The sequence below is a fragment of the Phalaenopsis equestris genome, unplaced genomic scaffold (genome assembly GCF_001263595.1).
Source record: "Phalaenopsis equestris unplaced genomic scaffold, ASM126359v1 Scaffold001281, whole genome shotgun sequence".
Taxonomy (NCBI): Eukaryota; Viridiplantae; Streptophyta; class Magnoliopsida; order Asparagales; family Orchidaceae; genus Phalaenopsis; species Phalaenopsis equestris.
Genome location: NW_018165720.1, coordinates 194,271 through 212,565, shown reverse-complemented (window position 1 = coordinate 212,565; position 18,295 = coordinate 194,271). Strand labels below are relative to the sequence as shown.

Sequence of the window (18,295 nt, the reverse complement as noted above, 5' to 3'; positions counted from 1 at the left end):
TATATATATATATCTATTGATGAGTAGTATTTTAAGAAAATTAATTGACTACAAGGCTACAAAGAATTATAATCAATTAAAAGTAATAATTAAGAAAATATAAAAAAAAATTATTAAATTAGATTCAAATGTTGTTTTTAAATCTTGTCTCAACCCTTAACATCTTATGACTACGTGATCAGAGATGCCAAAAATGACTCATTGTTTTTGAACAGCTCGTGTTTCACTGGTTAAGCAAACGAGCAGACTAGGAGCTGTGCCTGGGCTCGTTGGTGTTCTGCTCATTTACACCCCTAATTTCCTCATGTTTTTACATCATTTTAACTAATATTATGCTTAATAAATTTATTTTTATCTTATGTAGAGGATAAAGTAAACAGAGAATTTGGAGCAAAACACATAAAGACGAACACAATATAACGAATTCAGACGAGCAAACCTGCACCGCCAATACAGTGTACCCACTTTAACTTTGGTGAACGCCATGTTCAGCGCCCTCGTGCCCAATGTAAGGCACCAGCTCCATTACCACTCATGAGACTGATCTTAGGGTATCATGGGAGGTTGGAGGCTGTAAGAAAATTAGAGTTTTGATTAGAGAAAGCTCTCCCTTTAGGATTGAAACCTCAAGAGGAGTTGCTTCTTTTGAGTTTCTTGTGAGCTATTGAGAGATCTATTATATGAGAGAAAAATGGGCTACCCTTTTGGAGAAGATGAGTTTTATCGTAAGTTTTTAATTTTGTTTATTTCTTGCAATGATGATCTGCATGGATTTTGTGTCTATAGTTTTCTTGATAATGTGTGACTAATTTTTTATTCATGTCTCTGTGGTGTAGAGGTAGTGGTTTTTTTTATGGTCTTCTGAGATGTTTTTCCTGTAGGGTTTCTTGTGCTTTCATGGCCTATATTGTCGACTAACCTATAATCTTAATTTACTCATAGTCTGACAAACTAGAATGTTAAATGTTTTGTGAAATTACGACTTCTAATTGTTGCATAGTGGGACCGAAGGTTTAACAATGGAATTTCGAGAGAATAAACATATTCCAATGGAATTATTCAATCTTTCTGGGGATCGAAATAATCACGCGGGATGCCATGGGGATTGAGGAAGCCTCAAGTTCATGTGTTCCAGGCTTCTTTTGACCTAGACATAAGCATAAGGATTAATAAATCCCTGATTGACAACAATCACGTAGGAAAACATTTAGAAAATCCACGATCACCACCATCTCCGAATCACAGAGGCATGAGTCTTATTTATGTTGAAAGAACTTTTAATATTTTTACCCGCCTGTTCTTTCTTAACTACATGTGATTTATTCTGCTTCATTAGGCTTAGGACTTAATAACCTTCTTTGTGAAACCGCCAAACTAGATTCATGGGATTCGTAAACTAGCGATTTTTCTGCTGGAATAATTATTAGACTTTCTCTGTGTGACCAATACGCGATACATTTTAATTTTAGTTTTACTACACATGTATACTTGCGTATGCTGCCAACTTACTTCATGGTGAGTTTTGGCACGTCAGTATCATCCATAACAGTTGAACTGTGGAGTGCAGATGGCAGAGATTTATCTCTCTAATATAATGAGCCGCATTCGAGCTATGCCAAAATGGCTGGCCAATAAAAAAAAATCCACCAACCATAACCTTTCCTCTTTCGCATGGGTACTATAGCCACCGCCTTTCTTTCTATTAGGGTAGAAACTTTGTTTTTTTTATTTAGAAGTTTAAATTATGCAAATAATTTTTGGTGGATTAATAAATTTTAGTTTATTGGTTAGTTAAATTTATGCAGTGTTTTTTTCTTCAAAATAGTTGATTTGCTTAAAGTTTGTGTATAAAATATATTTAATTATTAGTAAATATCAAATTTTGAGATGTTTAGAAGTTAATTTTATTAATAATGTGTTTATGCTATCATCATATTTTTTGTATGTTATTAAATATTCATGTCTTATTTGAGTCTTAGTAGGGATATTTATATTGTTATATTATTAAAATGTAATATTATAAATTTTTATTTATTAACTACAAAAATATGAATATACTAATGTATCATACTTGAATGTATCAAAGTATACTTTTAAGAGAAGGGTTTAATAAATAAATTTGATAACAAAAATTAGATGAATTTACACTACTATTGCATCCTTGAGGAGTGAATAAATTTTACATAATACGGATGCTGAGCGTGCTTTAGGGAGTTAAATATGACAAAGTAACTAAATGAACACTGTCACGCCCGTGACAAGGAGAGGAATACCCACGCCCTTTAGGGATAGGTAGCACACACACACCTAGGGGAAGCACACCCACTCTACCTTACCAAGCGTCTGAAATGCCCTTGACGCAACCCAATGTGCCCATGTCGTCCCTCTGTGCACGATGCTCTGTTTTGTGAATGGATGAAATTTGAAGGATTTCTTGTCGAATATGAGCCCTAACTATATAAGAACACATAATTGAACTTTAAGGGGAACACTTGACTATCGAAACTTCCTCTTTTATTGGTTTTAGAAGAGTCTTTGTAAACCATAGAGTTTTCTTCATTGGTTCTCTCTTGAAGAAGATTTCTATAGAGAGTTATGTGAGAGAATTTTCACGTATTGTAAGGAGCGATTTGCTTGGGTATGAGTTTTTTATACCTTCTTATGTTGTTTTTCTTAATCTTTTTAATGGAAATCCCAATGTTTTCTTCCATCATACATAGTAACTAATTCTCTTTAATACTTCTATGATGTATGCTTGTGCTTGATCAATAGTTTGATCAATAAGTCTTTCCTAATGTTTTTCCGTGTTTTAGATTTCATATGTTGATTATTTAATATTCCAATCGTTGTTTACTCTTGATATGACTAATTAGGAAGTTAAAATCTCTTGTGATCTAGAACTTTTAACTTCAATGGAAGAATAAGTATGGCAACACACATTAACCTAGTGAAATGTACTTATTGCCAATAAGAGAGTATAACGTAGAATTGGGTTTATAGGATTTCTGGAAAACCTTGCATAGTTAAGCCCCCTTAAAAGTAATACAGGTTTCCAGTATAATCTAGACATAGGCTAAGGAGTTTGTTCCTAGTCATAAAAACAATATAGGAAACTCATACATAAAACATCGAGGAATCATTAAACCAATTTCACAGGAGTATGCATCTCTTACCTCTGAAAACTCCAATGAAACTTAGTTTTATTTCTAATTTATGCATTAGAATTTTACAATTTTTTACTTTCTACAAATTCCAACCTTCAAACTAGACTTAGCAGTTTACTTAACTAGAACCTAATATATTAGTAAAGCTGACAAGTTTTTTTTTTGAGCTCGATACATAGATTTTAAATTTTGTATATTACTTGATTGATATGTATAATTGTGTGATTGACCAATTTCTTTACAGCAATTATGGACATCAAGTTTTTGGTACCATTATAAGAAAAACAAGTAAAATTTTCTAAATTTAGGAAAATTTTAGTGAAACATTTTGATTTTAGGTTTGAACTCTTTCTTTTTTTTTACTTATATGTGCTCTTTTCATAATGTCATTCTGTTATGTGTTTTTGAAAAATTCAAAATTAAAAAAAAAAGTTGCATCATTGTATTTTTGTTCGTATGTTTGCATGTTAGTTGTTTTTAACGTTTTACTTTTTGTGTTTGTAGTTTCTATTTTTTTTTTTGTTTTGTATTATATTAGGGTCACTTGTAGGAAAATCATTGTTGCATATGTAGGCGTTGTTTAGCTGAACTAATACCCTTTGACGCTGAAATTGAAAAACGCTAAAAAAATTTAAAAATTCTAAAATCTCAAAAGAATCACTTTGAAATCATCTAATACCCCTTAGGGAGTATGCTAGCCCGTCGATAGAGGAAATCCATCTGAGTGTTAAATATTGTACCATAGAAGCTAATACATTAATTTGAGACCTACAATCATCCAAATGATTCAAAATAACCCATTTAGAGGATCACTAATTGAGGATCCAAACCATCATTTGGCCAACTTCATAGAATAGTGTGTCATATTTAGGTATAATGGTGTACCCAATGATGTTGTTAGAATAAGGCTATTCCCTTTCTCACTTAGGGATAATGTCAAGATATGTCCAACCTCCTTAAACTATGATCAATCACCATTTGGTCTGACTTGGCTCAATAATTCATGTCTAAATATTTCCCTCAATCCAAAATTGTTAAACTTAGGAATGAAATCACTTTCTTCATTCAGCTAGATGGAGAGCTAATTTATGAAGTTTGAGAGAGATTTAAAGAACTACCAATGAAGTGCCCACGACATGCCCTGTATGGCTGGCTACTTATACATATGTATTACGATGTGCTAGTGGGATCCTTAAGATAGATCATAGACGCTGCAACTGGATGTTCCTGCTTTTCTAAACCATTTTATGATGCCTATGAGTTGATTTAGACAATGCCTATTAATAACTTTCAATGGCCTTCTGAGAGTTACACCTAAGAAAGTAGCTACTGCGCATGAGACTAATATACTAACTATCTTAGCCTCACATGTTACTACGAGCTGTAGGAAGTTAGAAAATTTTGTAATGAATTTAGTGCCAGGATCCTTACTCTCTTAGGGGACGACTCATAGACTACTAGGAGATCTAGCATTTCCTTAGAGATCATGTATGTAGTACGATACCAGTTAAACAATCCTTATTTCAAAACATATAAACCAAGTTGGAAAATTACCTCAAGTTCAATTAGAACAGTAACAACTCAAATATAGGAAACCAGTAGGGGAGGCACTCATTCCAACTTTGTAGAAAATTGGAACCACTAAGGCAGTAGTAACACAAGGTGAACAAACCCACCGAGATTCACCTTGAATTCTTAGTTTTAGAAGAAGAGACCATCTTTAGAGGAGATTGATTAGATGAGGAGCTGACTACAATGCCAAGTTGTAGTTATAAGGAACATGAAGAATCAAATTGGAAAGTTAGTTAATTCATAGTAATATACCCTAAAGGATGCTCCCTAGTAACATCAAAGTGAACCCAAAGGATTAGACCATGGAATAATGTAAAGCCATCAAAGTGAGAATGGAGATAAAGTGAGAATATATCCCTATGTAGGAGAGTAAACATGTAGAGCTAAATCCTGATTTCGAAAGACCGAGTGAAGAACCTGCCTTAAATTTAAGAAATTGACCCTCACCTTATATGATTATGTAAAAGAGACCAGTGTTTGTTTTATTTATGATTTTATTGAAATAAAGGACCACACATATCTCTAATATTTAATTATATAGATAACCATACATGAAATCAAAAGTAATATATCGACTCGAAAGATAGAAATATCATTTCATGATGATTCAATTATTTAATTAAAGGAATTTTGGATATCTATGTGATCTACATTTTAACCAAAAATTCGTTCTCCTACCTAATACGAAGATTAGATAAGGTTTAAATTAATCAGGGTTGTTAACTTCTTATGCAACCTCTATAGTTAATTTCATCTTAAGCAATGAGGTTGCTTAAGAAAACTCACCATTAAGTTTGCAGTTTAGTATTCAAGTAATTTCTACGTTTAAAGTTTCCACAATTGATTATTAAGAGTGTCAAATAAGACATCTCAAAAGTGGAACAATTATCCATGAAATCTAAGGGAGAAAAAGTAAGAGATGTCAAAAATATTAAGAGACTCAGTGTCATCTCCTATCATATTATTCAACTTTATTAATTTTGATATATATTTATTTGATGGTGAAGTTAGCGTTTTATTAGAATATTATGAATTATAACACACGATATATGATTGTGAAAAAATCTAAGAGGTGAGAATTTACATCGTAACTAGATGAATGACTTCAGAATCTTAAGACTAACACGAGGTTTACTGGAAGAAGTAAAATATCAGAGTGAAATCTAAAGAGAGAAAATGCAACAAATGAAGAACTTATTGTTCAACCTTATAAAGGATCAAGTAAGCCCGACACGATTGGACTTACAACCCTGCATGAAATGTATTGTCAGCTAGGCCCAAGGAGTAAAATCATGCATGAATGGTCTCATGAAGTGCTCGATATGATGGAATGATATTTATTAGAAAAAGTAGGACTTACAAATTGACTATAAAAATTAAGATGACTAAGTATGAATGGTTGCCAAATTTCATAAAATTAATGCAAATTTATTTTTTTTTAATTTAAAATTTAAAATTTCTCTAGCTCACTAAAATCAAGTGTTTTCTTATTTTTTTGTTAACTCTTAGTATTGAGTGATAAAATAAGTTGTGTAATAGGTATCTTTATTCTTGATGATGAATATGGTTTTGGTTCTTTTTAAAACTCGGAGTCGCCAACTTGTCTTTGTGTATGTCGTCGTTATATGATTTCCCTTTCCAAATTAATCTTCACTCTTATCTTATAAAATAATATGAAATTGGAAAAGATGAGATACATAATGAAAATGAACAAACAAATTTTAAAAGAAAGATGGAAGGTATATGTATAGTAATATTTGTGTGATAGATCAAGAGTATATGTTCGAATATGATCGAACTGAAATACCTCGAAACAAGACATTCATAAAAAATTCCTACATAAGCCACCAATAACCAAAGAACCAAAAAGAATATTTTGTTCAAGAACACTTTCAAAGGAATGTATCCCCTTGTTTAATAACATCTTGGGGGATATCAAAAGACCCTAGAGTAAAATGAGTCTTACTTACATTTTTGTGATAATTGGTAAATATGTCAACAAAGGAATGGTTATTTTGATTAAGAACATCCTAATGTTTTCAAAGCTCTAGCTAAGCCAAAAGGAAAGAGAGTGAGTCTCTCAGATTCCAAATGGGTAGTGGCTCATCGACATACAAGGCCTAAGAAATAACCGAGTCGACTCATAGGATCAACACTTCACTTCCAAGGCCTAACAAGGCCATAAAGGTAGAGGGTGAATGCCCTTTTCTCAATTAAGTGGCAACCTATCCACAATCAGGGCCTACGAGATGACATCAAGGAAGTCACAAATGACAACAGGGCTCAAAAGAGCTCAACAAAGAAGAGGTGGAGTAATCTTAATCACGTAGAGATAGCTAGATCAGGATACCACAGATCTGTCATACCAAGCTATTAGGACCCTAAGTCTACTTGGTCATGAATGTAGTCTACCCAACATAAACAAAGATCCCTTGTCAGTAATCCGCAAATTGTGCCATCCAATTGAATTGCTAGCCCTAAGGTAAAAAAACTCTAAATCCTATGAATCTATGAAGGTAGAGCTCACAGAGGTGGAACTTATAACTGTTGGAGTGACGAGGAAGCCATTAGAAAGACAATAAAAGAGAAGTGTAACTACAAAGCTAAAAACACTCCCATAAATGACTTATACTATGTTTGGGTCAGAGACGTCTCTAACACTCTAAACATACTAGACAACCACCTAAGTATAAAATTTATGCTTGGCCATTTTGGTTGAAAAAGCATGGGGACTTCTTAGGATATGCAATTTGATGCTGTTATCAAAAGTCTTAAGTGTGGGGGCTTATTAAATATGAATAGGGATATATCCATGCATGCAACCCATTTTAAAATCGATCCAAAGACTATGCAGAAAAGTAAAGTGCAAGTTTTAAATAGTTGAAATATTTTAATCATAAATTTTAATTAATCTTAATCTTTTATTATGATTTTTGTGAAAAAAATATATTTTAGGGTCCTTAAAGAGACTAAAGTATATTTCATAAGATTCCCAGGCAATCCACAATCAAAGAAAGAGGAAATGGGCAACACACTGAGCAAGAAAATTCAAGCCAAACATATAAATAGTAAGAAAGTTTGCATGCCACTAGGTCGACAACATATCCCAAAAAAGAAAAAAGGTGGTCAGGCTCCACACATACATGTCTGGTTCAAAATATTATACATCAATATATTAAGAGATGAGACTAGTTCCCGTCACATGGTTCCACACCTGAAGTGCCTTAGAAGCTGTACCTGTATCTTATTTTCACTACAGACTCTGTCCTAGGACTCTAAAAATTACATAATAAATTAAAAAAAAACTTGACCTGCATGAAAATCAAGTTAACATAAAGCTATCTACATGAAACATAGTGAACCATGTGCGATGGGAGGAAAGCTTAACAACACTTGCAGAAAAGACATTAGCATAAATCATTACGGCTCATCTCTGTTGGACATGGATTCCTACAAAAAGACTGCTGACATGCCTAAAGTATGTTGCTTTAATTCGTACATTTAATGCTTATTTTTATTGATATTATACTTTAATGAAGGTATTTTTGATGTTTTTGGTTGTAGGTACATGTAATAGAGTAAATGGAGCAAATAGAGTGAAAATGGAGCAAATTAGAGTCAAATGAAGCAAAAAGGCCAATGTTAATCTGACACCGAACAACAGAGAGTCTGCGCATAGGAGTCGATGATGGTTATCTAGAAGATCCATTGAATTTGGATGAATTTTTAATAGGTGTTTGAAGAGACTCTTAGAGATTTTGAGAGCTCTATTTAAAGGGACTTCTGAAGATTCAAAAGAGAGACTTTTGGGAGGAGGAAAAGAGAGACTTTTGTAGAGAAGTGGATTCTTCCTATAAAGGAGAAATTCTTGGAGGCTTGCTTTGGAATTGGAGGAGAAGAGGAGAAGTGAGAGATATCTTCTTGACTATAGATTCCAAGTAAGTTTGGAGTGAATTGTAAGGAGAGTGAGTGATTCAAAGGAACTTGAATGATTGCTTGGGAAAGAATTTAAGATAAGTTGTGTACTTCTTGTATTGTAACTTTTATTTATCTATAAATCCATTTATTTTTTTCTTACATATGAGATTTGAGTAGTTTCCATTGTCTTTCTCCCTACAATGAGGAAAAATTATGTGTAGGAATGTAGTTTAGTAGAAGTGCTTTTAAAATTTCATAAATTGTGATGATTCAAACTCTATGCTCCATTTACTTGTCAATCTGACTAATTGATTTGTTAAAATTTATTTCAAAATGTAGTGACCGAAAATGGGCTATCTTCCAACATAGTAAGAATCACATTTAGCCTCATGGATGAGAATGTAGTCATTGAGGTTAAGTGCAAATAAATATGAAAATAAGTTTTGATGGACGTAGAATTGGAGAGTTTAGAGTGACAGACTAAAATCCCCAATTTAGTCCAGATTATTTAAAATCAAAGCGAGATGTTAGCCCTTAAGAGAAGGGAAGTGGGAACTTTGGATCTTTCCAACCTAACCACAGGTTTAGGGATCAAACTTTGGATTAACTAATGTTCTTTATGCACTCGAGGGCAGATCAAGGCAATTATTATAGAGAGGTGTTGGGAAGTGGTTTTCTACACCATTATCACTGATGTGATCTCTGTTGTGAAAGAGTTTTATGCAAATCTTCATGGATTAAATCAAGGATTGGTTTATGTTCAAAGTATGTTAGTACCTTTCACTCCTTCAAAAATCAATTAGTTGATCGTGGTGGATGGCATGCCAATTTGCCAATTTGCTAACTTTACTCTGACTAGAGACAATTTGACTGAGATCTTCAGATTCCTAGCAAACAACGATGAATGTTGGAAATATAGAAGCAATTTTAAGGTTACGTTTTCTATTGAAAGATTAAATTCATCCTCCATGCCTTGGCACTTTTTATTTATGCTAAATTATTTCCTACCCCGAACATCAAGGAAGTGACAAAGGAAAGTGCAATCCTTAATTACTGTATTCAAATGGTAAAACCTATTGATGTGGGGGAACTTATTTATATATCTGTCATTAGAGTTGCACTCAATGGATTTATGACTTGGCTTGGAAACCCTGTAGTTATTTTCTCACTTTGTAGTCAAGCTCAGGTCCCTTATGAAAGTTGGGAAAAGATACTTCTTCCTTGGAAGCCGATGGACCAATCTATCTTAAGGTGTGACAACATCGATCTTTGTATGGCGCATGGAGGAAGTTCTTATATGGATCAGTATTCTTGCCCTCCCACATCATCAACATCTCGACGTGCTGATAGTTTGACAAGTATCTTGGAGGCAGTGCAGAATATAAAGAAGGATGTCAGTCACCAAATTGGGAAGAAGTGAAATTTAATTTAACATGTATATTATAATGTTGGAAAGTAATATTTTAATTTTTAAAAATACGCAACCGAACCAATCCCATATATACAATAGTTTAGATAAACGAGCACAACACAATAAGTAATTTATCTACCCCGAAGGATAGACATATTACTTACTAGTGATGCTCGATTAAATAAACTAAATAATTTATGACATCCAATAATTTCCCCCTATCTAATATAAAAGATTAGATAAGGTTTATATTAAGTTGTGTTCTAAAGTTTTCTATAAGGGCAAGCCCCTATAGTTAATTACATCTTAAATGGCCGAGGTGACATAAGAAAACTCTTGATTTAAATTAGAAAGTAATGTCTTCAAGAATTTCAAAAGGGTAGGACTTTTCAAAGGTCAGACAAAGGAGTGCCAAATGGGCAAAACTCAAGTTTAGAACAATTATTATGGAAGCCAATGAGAAAAAACTAGAGGAAGCAACGAATTATAAGGAGAACCTCAGTGATTTCCCAGATTATCCTATGGTTAGGCTTCAATTTTAGAGATATATTATTAAATAATTTATTATGCCAATTTATTATTTAGGGCTTACATTTTCATGACACAATCATACAAATAACCTAGAAGATAAGAGGATTTATGTCATAAAGAACAACAACCTCGAGCCTAAAGTGAGTTAGAGCTTAAATTGCACAAAATGATTATTCAAAGACCTAAAGATAAGGTGAGGATTTATGTTGCATTACGTAAACAACCTCAAAATCCTATGATTTGTTATTTAAATCTAAGGAAAAGATTTGTTGTTTTAGATCCACTTGCTTTCTTGAAGTTGTTCTTCTGTACATCCTCATCATGCTGCCCATGAAGTTAGCTCCAAGCTCTTTGTTGAAGAAGCCAAGCTCTTTGTTGAAGTAGCAATCTTAAGATCTAAGGTTCAAAAGGTTTTATCAGGTATGTTTAAGTGACAAGCTTTGGTTTTGTTCAAGCATTATTGGGGGGAGAGGAGTTAAAGTTGATTAGAGCGACACTAGTTAGGATCCCACGGTTCCCTTGTTATGGTAGCACTATTTTCTTTTGAATTTACTTAGTTAAAAAAAAAAATTTAAGCTCATTTAAACTGGAGAGATCTCATTAGTAACTATGTGTTATCTCATCTGAGGGACTCCCGTAAGTTCAAGAGGATGTTATGAAATTGTTGTTTTGTTGTTCTGGTTCTGAAAATGTTATTTTAGTTTTTAAAATGGTTTTGTAATTTTCAATTTTAATAAAGTTTTATAGGCAAAGTAAGTGAACTCAGATAAGAAAAATGATGTAAAGTAAATGAATAAAATTGCATTGCATGAAATATAAATGCGTACTTTAGCCTCAACTAATGTTGCATGATCAACGTCATAAAGCATAATTTATTTGCAGAAAATTTAAATAAATTACAGGAAAGTAAAAGAAAATATCCAATATGAGAAAAAGTCAGAAAACATGTCATAACAAAACAAAAGTAAAAGAAAACTCGTAGTGACATATGGAAGACCAAAATAGGGTGTAAGACATTAGTAAAGGTGTGGGCTCAGAGTTGAACTGTGTGCTTCCTGACCTTAAGTAAGAATTACCAACCCGTTGATCTATGGAGAGCAGTCCTAACCTTGATCCAAGTGATTAATCGTGGACCTTTAGAAATTTTCATTTTGAATTGAATTTTCATGCATATAAAATTTACTTTATCATGTAAAAGAGATTTACGTTTAAAACATTTTGTGGAGTGGTGCAGTCCACAGGTTATTAATTTAATCGTTTAGGACTACAAACTACTTAAGATCGAGGGCAATCATCTTCTCAAGAATCGTCGAGTAGTATCATCGGTTCTTATCCTCTCATTTTATTAAAGGTCCTTGAGGTATGATATAATATTCTAAAATCCCACATCATATTCCTCATTTTAACACACATTAGCATTATCGTCATTGCCCTAACCATCTAGGCGTCAGACTTACAAATGCCTGATGATCCATATGTGGCAGAAACAAATATCCCCAGTTGCTCACAACGATTTAAATACCTTAAAGAAGACTCAAATCCTTGAGTATTGGGTCAATTAATGTAGGATAAGTAGTGTAGAGTATTTTTATTGATTTAGGTGAATTAACGGGTTCCGAGGCATAACTTGGTGGGTCTCTAAAAGTTTTAATGGATGATTTTCTTGAACAAAGAATAATAAGTTCACTGTCCTTCAAAATATCTCAAAATATCCAAAAGTTTATAAAATTGTTCGGGGCATAACTATAGACAACTTTTACAACCTCTTGAATTACTTCGAGTTCGTTTGAACTTATTATATTATTCAATTTATCACCCGAAGTTAGATTTAGTTTCAAAGAATTAATACACCATATGCTCAGCGAACATTAAAATTTTAACTATCCCAAGAATGGGGTACTCAAACATTCACTTTATGATTTATTTAAGAATTATGTAAGTAGATGCCCTAGGGCAAGCCTAAGTAATCAAGGATCTTGTACCCACCACTAAAGTTGGGCTTGTAGTGTTTAAGAGTATTCAAGTATTAATCATGTTCCTCTTTCTAAACCTCATTAAACAAGTTTAAATAAAGCCTAGCTTACTACTAAACCCTTAAATCCAATCTCGGGGTAGGTTTTCAATAATAAAAAATGTTGAATTAAGTGAAATTCAATTCTCATTAAAGCTCATGTTATCATCTAATCACCAGTTAGGGGCTTCAAATAAGTAAATTATTATCTTCCTAGCTTAAGCCCACTTCCTTAGGATTATCCAATTGAATTATCCTCTGAGTCATAACAATTTATAAAATTACAAGTTCACCCGTATCATAAAAAAATATAACAAGTCAATTTCTACCTCTTAACCCATTATGTTTTAAACATTCAAAAGTGTTTATTATGGTCAAAGTTACCCATTTACCCTTTGATTAACCCAAAATTTAATTATGGTATTAAAATCTTAAAATTACCATTTTGTCCCTAGGGCTCACCACCGCATAACTCATTAAATACAACTCAAATGACTTTAAAATTCTTAAAGTACCCAACTCATCGGTCAATTAAAATATTAGAGAGGAAATTATGTTTTTTCTAATATTTTTTTTATTTTATAAAATTATTTTAGCTCAAAAATATGATTTTCAATGTTAATTTATTTAATAAATCAAAGTTAGATTTTTGTTCACAGGAAAATTATTGGAAGTTCACATAGATCAGAGGACCACTTGGACAAATTTCCATAATTATTCAAAGTTCACAAAAATATGATTTTCAGTGATTAATTAAATAGAAAATATAATTTAATTTAAAAATTGCTTTTTATATTTTTGTTAAATCTCTCTAAGTTCAGAGAACTCAGAGAAATAAACTTTTCTTTTTTACAAGTTTTATTTTATTTATTATAACTATTTTTAAAGGAAAATTGAGGAAAATACATTATTGACATTTAAAAAATACATAACTAAATTAGAAAAAAAAATTAGGAAAAATATTTTAACGAATCCCAAGTGATCAAAAGAACAATTAGGAATAAATTTTTTGTCATTTTTATACTTTGTCAATTTTTATATATTTTTAATTTAAAAAGTAGCTAAAAAAATGAACTATTTATTTTAAAATAATTTACATTTTTCTTAGGTGCCCTCGATCACAAGGAACTCAAAAAAACTACTTTTTTATAATTTTCTTAATTATAGTTTATTTCTTATAATTATTTTGATGCAAATATCCCATTTTACTTGAAAATAGACTTTAGTGATCAAATCTATTCAAATTGGCTTCAAATTTTAACAGCGGGTTAAAATCATCATTATATACAATGTGGAATCATTTTTTGTAATTTTTTTATATTATATTTATTTTAATTTTAGTGAGTTAAAATATGCATAAATATTTAAACTTAATTTATTTTTTTCCTAAGGTCCACTGACCACAGAGAGCCTACCAAAACAAATCCCATAATTTTTTTACTTATATTTTTATTTATATGCTTATTATAAGCAAAAATAGGTATCTGGACTTGAAAATTAGGGTTTCAAACTTAGAGGTGTCCTCTGACTTTGGAAAAATCAGAGAACACCCTTACTGACATGATGAATAAACCCCTCAAATTTCAAGTCATAGTGATTATTACTTATTTAATCAAAATTATAACATTTTAGAGAGTATTTAATTAATTAAAAATCAGAGACAAGTTAAATAATTTTTATTTTTGTTCCACATTTTCTCATACTTTCACTAAGCAAGAGGGTATTTTTATTTTATTATTATTATTTTATACACCATGTTATGATTTTTTAAAGTTTTTGAATTTATTTAAATAAAAAATACCCTGTTTATCTACTTATCCACGTGGTGGCCTGCTCTTCCTAGGCAGCTCCGAAGACTCACGCGACACATTTTGATTCGTTGTGCTTTACACCTCGGTCTGCCACGCGTCTCGCTGTTCACGAACAGATCTCCCATTCGACTTCTCCTCCGTTGTTGGATCGAAACACGTGCAAATGAATGACATCCATTCTAAATCAAGAACCGTCCACTCTAAAATGCTAAAATCTCTCTGGATACTCAATCAAATTACATGGGGTTTGGTCCAACAGATTCATCTAATTGAGACAAACACATCTATATGACTAGATACATATGAAATTAACATTCTCGTCACAATTGTTGAAACTGAAGGGATTTTTAGAGTTTTTGAATTATAACTTATCCCAAGAGGTGAAGCCCTGATTGGGTGCTTATGGAAGCTTCAGTAGAATCCAACGAACCTCCTTGAAGTGTTGGTTTGAGATGGTGTAAGGTCTAGGTATGATTTTGACCAGCAGGTCATGCGACCTTGGTCTAGGAGTGGGTTAGAGTGCTCAACAGAGAGGGGTTTTGATGGGGAACTTTCTCTTTTGGTATGGGGAAGCTCAAGGGTGGTTCAATTTGGAGTTTTGTAGAGTGACAGAAAAAGCCATGGATTTAGAACCCAAAATTAAGCTCAGGCAGTATATTTAGAACCCAAAAAATGGGGACCAAAATACTCTTCCTCCACTCCTCATGTGTCTTTTTGGTTTCTAAAATAATATTAAATAGTTTAGTATGCCAAGAAACTCCCAAATCTTCTAAATATTTTGACACTTCAATTGGGCTATCATAAGTTCCTATGGACTTTCCACCCTTGGTTTTCTTTAAAGCCTCCTTAACTTATTTTTTGTACTAATACGACGGTAAAAATGAAATGTTTTATTATTATTAACGATATTAAGATAACTAAGGCAATTGTATTTCAGAAATTTTATTAAAAATTTTATCAAAATAACTTTCTTATTTTAAATATCTTTTTCTAAGAAAAACACTTTTTAATTTTCTTCTTTAATAACACAAGTTAAATACACGAAAATATTTTTAATTTTTTTTCTTTTTAAAGAAGACACAATATCTAAAATAATCTATAAGAACACTACAATTTCCAAATTTAAGTCTTATAAATTCAACTAAAATTCTCTTAAAAAGTTCTTTATTGTCTTCCCTGGTAATGACACTAGATACTTGAACCGCCCTAACGATTATCACAATAATGTAAATCCTAGTAATGGCACCAGAAACTTGTTTCGCTCTATAACAAATTAATTGAGTTCTTAAAATTATATATTATTACTCACATGCATTTCTCACGCAAGTATACATATCATTTCAGTAATATAGGGCTCTATTGAGTTTGAATTGTTGATCCCACAGAGAAAAAGGTAACAAGTCCCTTACATGAAGTTCTAGTCTACTACACAAAGGTCTTAATTTGGAATGCAAATTACAATGGTTTTTCTAACAATTACTCCTAAACTAAGTTTAAGCTAAACATATCTATATCAATTGATTTTGTGAATATCAAGATATAAAAAACTACCTTTCTCTTGTGATTGCATAAGTGGATTGGAGGATCGAATACCAAGAATTGCTAATGTGGCTAGACAAATTGGAGCATATATCTTGTTTACCCTCTTTCGAGTGAGTAAAGAAGTTTGGTTTAAGTTAGTAAGGGTTTCTACCTACACCCTAGAAACCCCTAGGTTATACCCATCAAAACCTATCTCCTTAGCTATTTGCATTGCCATATAGGCTACTTTTTCTTCACCCACTTGTTCAATGTGATCTCCCTAGTTGCTCTTGTTATCGCTCTTCTAAGTGTTTATGGGTTCACAATAAATTTTAACATACCATTTAGCCATAATGATAAGTAAAATAAGCACAAAAAGAAATATCACCACATTAGTATAAAAATCCAATTTTAAAAGCATTCAACACATCATACAAATTCTACATATTCATCATAAGAGAAAAATCAAGAAAATCTTCTCACAAAGAATGAAGATTACAATGGAAATTATCATCATTTAACAAAACAAAAACACTAAATATTTGTTTACAATTAGTCCAAAACAAATGGAAACATGGTATTCAGCTTTTCTCCTTTGAAAAGAGTTGAAAAGTTCCCCCCAACAATGAATCCAAGACATTCATGCAATGTTGCAATGCTTCCCATACACATTTCTTTCTAAACCCCTCACCAATCTCACATGAAAAGTGAAATTTACAAACCCTAGATCTCATTAGGGCTCCTTGGCTTCTCTCTACTTCTCCTCTATTTCAGAATGCTTTGGATCTTTCTAAAAATATCCTCTCAAACTGCTTAAAACCATCACATAACTCCCTAAGTCGTGGTGAAGAAACTGCAGAAAAATTGTAGCGTCAACTAGAAGTTGACACTTGGGCGCCGACCACTTGGGTTGTTTCGCTGGTTCTGGTGCCTAGGAACCAATAAGCTCGCACCAAGGCACTTGGATGGAGTGACTTGGCGCCGAGAGTCTGGTGCATTGGCGTTAGGCTTGCTGGTTCCAATATGCTCCATTCATCTCCTGTTGCTCCTTTTCAACTCCACTTCGCTCTATGTGTTCAACCTATTATACCTGCAAGATAAACATGAAAATACATTTATTTAAAGTGCATTTTTATTCAAAATAAGTGCTAAATGTAAAAAAAATTAAGCATGTTCAAAGACATATCACTTAGCATACCATCCACCAGATGGTGTCGTAGTCACAACATCTATGTGTGTACGTAATGTAGGGTAAAATCTAAGTATATAACTTTGACAGGCGCACCAAATTGACCTCGTCCTAAAGATCTAAGAGATCTAAACTACATTAATAAGGGGGTGACATTTAAAGATGATGTCTCACATATGACTTAACTTATACAATTTTAAAAGTAGGAGGATAATAAATAATAGAAAAATATCCATTTATACTTCTAAAATATAGAAACATTAAAAGCGAGTCCATAATATGCAAGTGTCATACTTTATAGTCTTTGGAGTCGTTGCATAACCATTCTCAAGTTGGTTATAATACGAAAACCAACATTGCTAGCTGAGCTATCCTTGTGAGCAATGCTCGCTTTGGTATTATGACCAATAAACAGGTCACTCATCTAACAAATTAACTTGTCATTTGAATGTACTAAGAAAAGTGCATGAAAGATGCAAATAAGAGTTAGCTTGCCACGATCGCTCAAGCAAATATAAGTGGCACACTAAGTGATTGAGCACAATATAGATGCGAACATTCATATTATACGTTAAAAGAGGTTTAGCATACTACGATCACCTAAGCCAACATGTTTATCATACTAAACAATTTAGTATGATATGAATACTTAAACAGGCGTGCACATTCACATTGCAACCCAAAGGCGTGTGTATCCCACTACGATCACCTAAGCGGACATGCGTAACGTACAAAACTGTTGAGTATGACTAAGGTGGTTTAACACATTACTGTCGCTCAATTGAATATATGTAGCATCTTGAACCACACCCAAGTCCATATATCAAGACATATGACTTTTAGGCTCGATGTGATTGCACTGAGGGTCAGTTTGGGGTAGCTGCATATTATTGATGATCTGCTGATAAACAGCTGATCCAGATAAGCTACTGACCAGCAGTTGATCCAGATAAATTGGTTGTCAGTTTGTTTTGTGTGTTTGAAAGCATCTGATATGCAGTTGTTTCTAGGTAATGATCATTCCACTCTTATGCAGTAATGTTATTTACGACAGAACTGTCATAACTATAATAAATCTATTTACTATTATTTTTTTAGTGCAATCAATATTTGTTATAATAGTACAAATTTAAACTTAATATTAATATTAAATAATATATATATATA

At 32.4% G+C, this 18,295-nt stretch overlaps 1 protein-coding gene across 3 annotated transcripts in view; it reads left to right on the top strand.

Moving 5' to 3' along the window:
- The window catches only part of LOC110033761 (cysteine synthase), a 75,936-nt gene that overhangs the window by 42,883 nt on the left and 14,758 nt on the right, over window positions 1-18,295 (top strand). Inside the window, exon 11 of one of the 3 annotated variants that reach the window (XM_020737842.1) lies at window positions 8,301-8,382. The exons of 1 other annotated variant lie outside the window; for it this stretch is intronic. The gene's annotated coding sequence lies outside the window, so the exon portion shown is untranslated. Of the gene's footprint in view, window positions 1-364; window positions 725-8,300; window positions 8,383-18,295 lie in introns of those variants that run through there. One more of the 3 variants, XM_020737841.1, reaches the window with a different exon arrangement.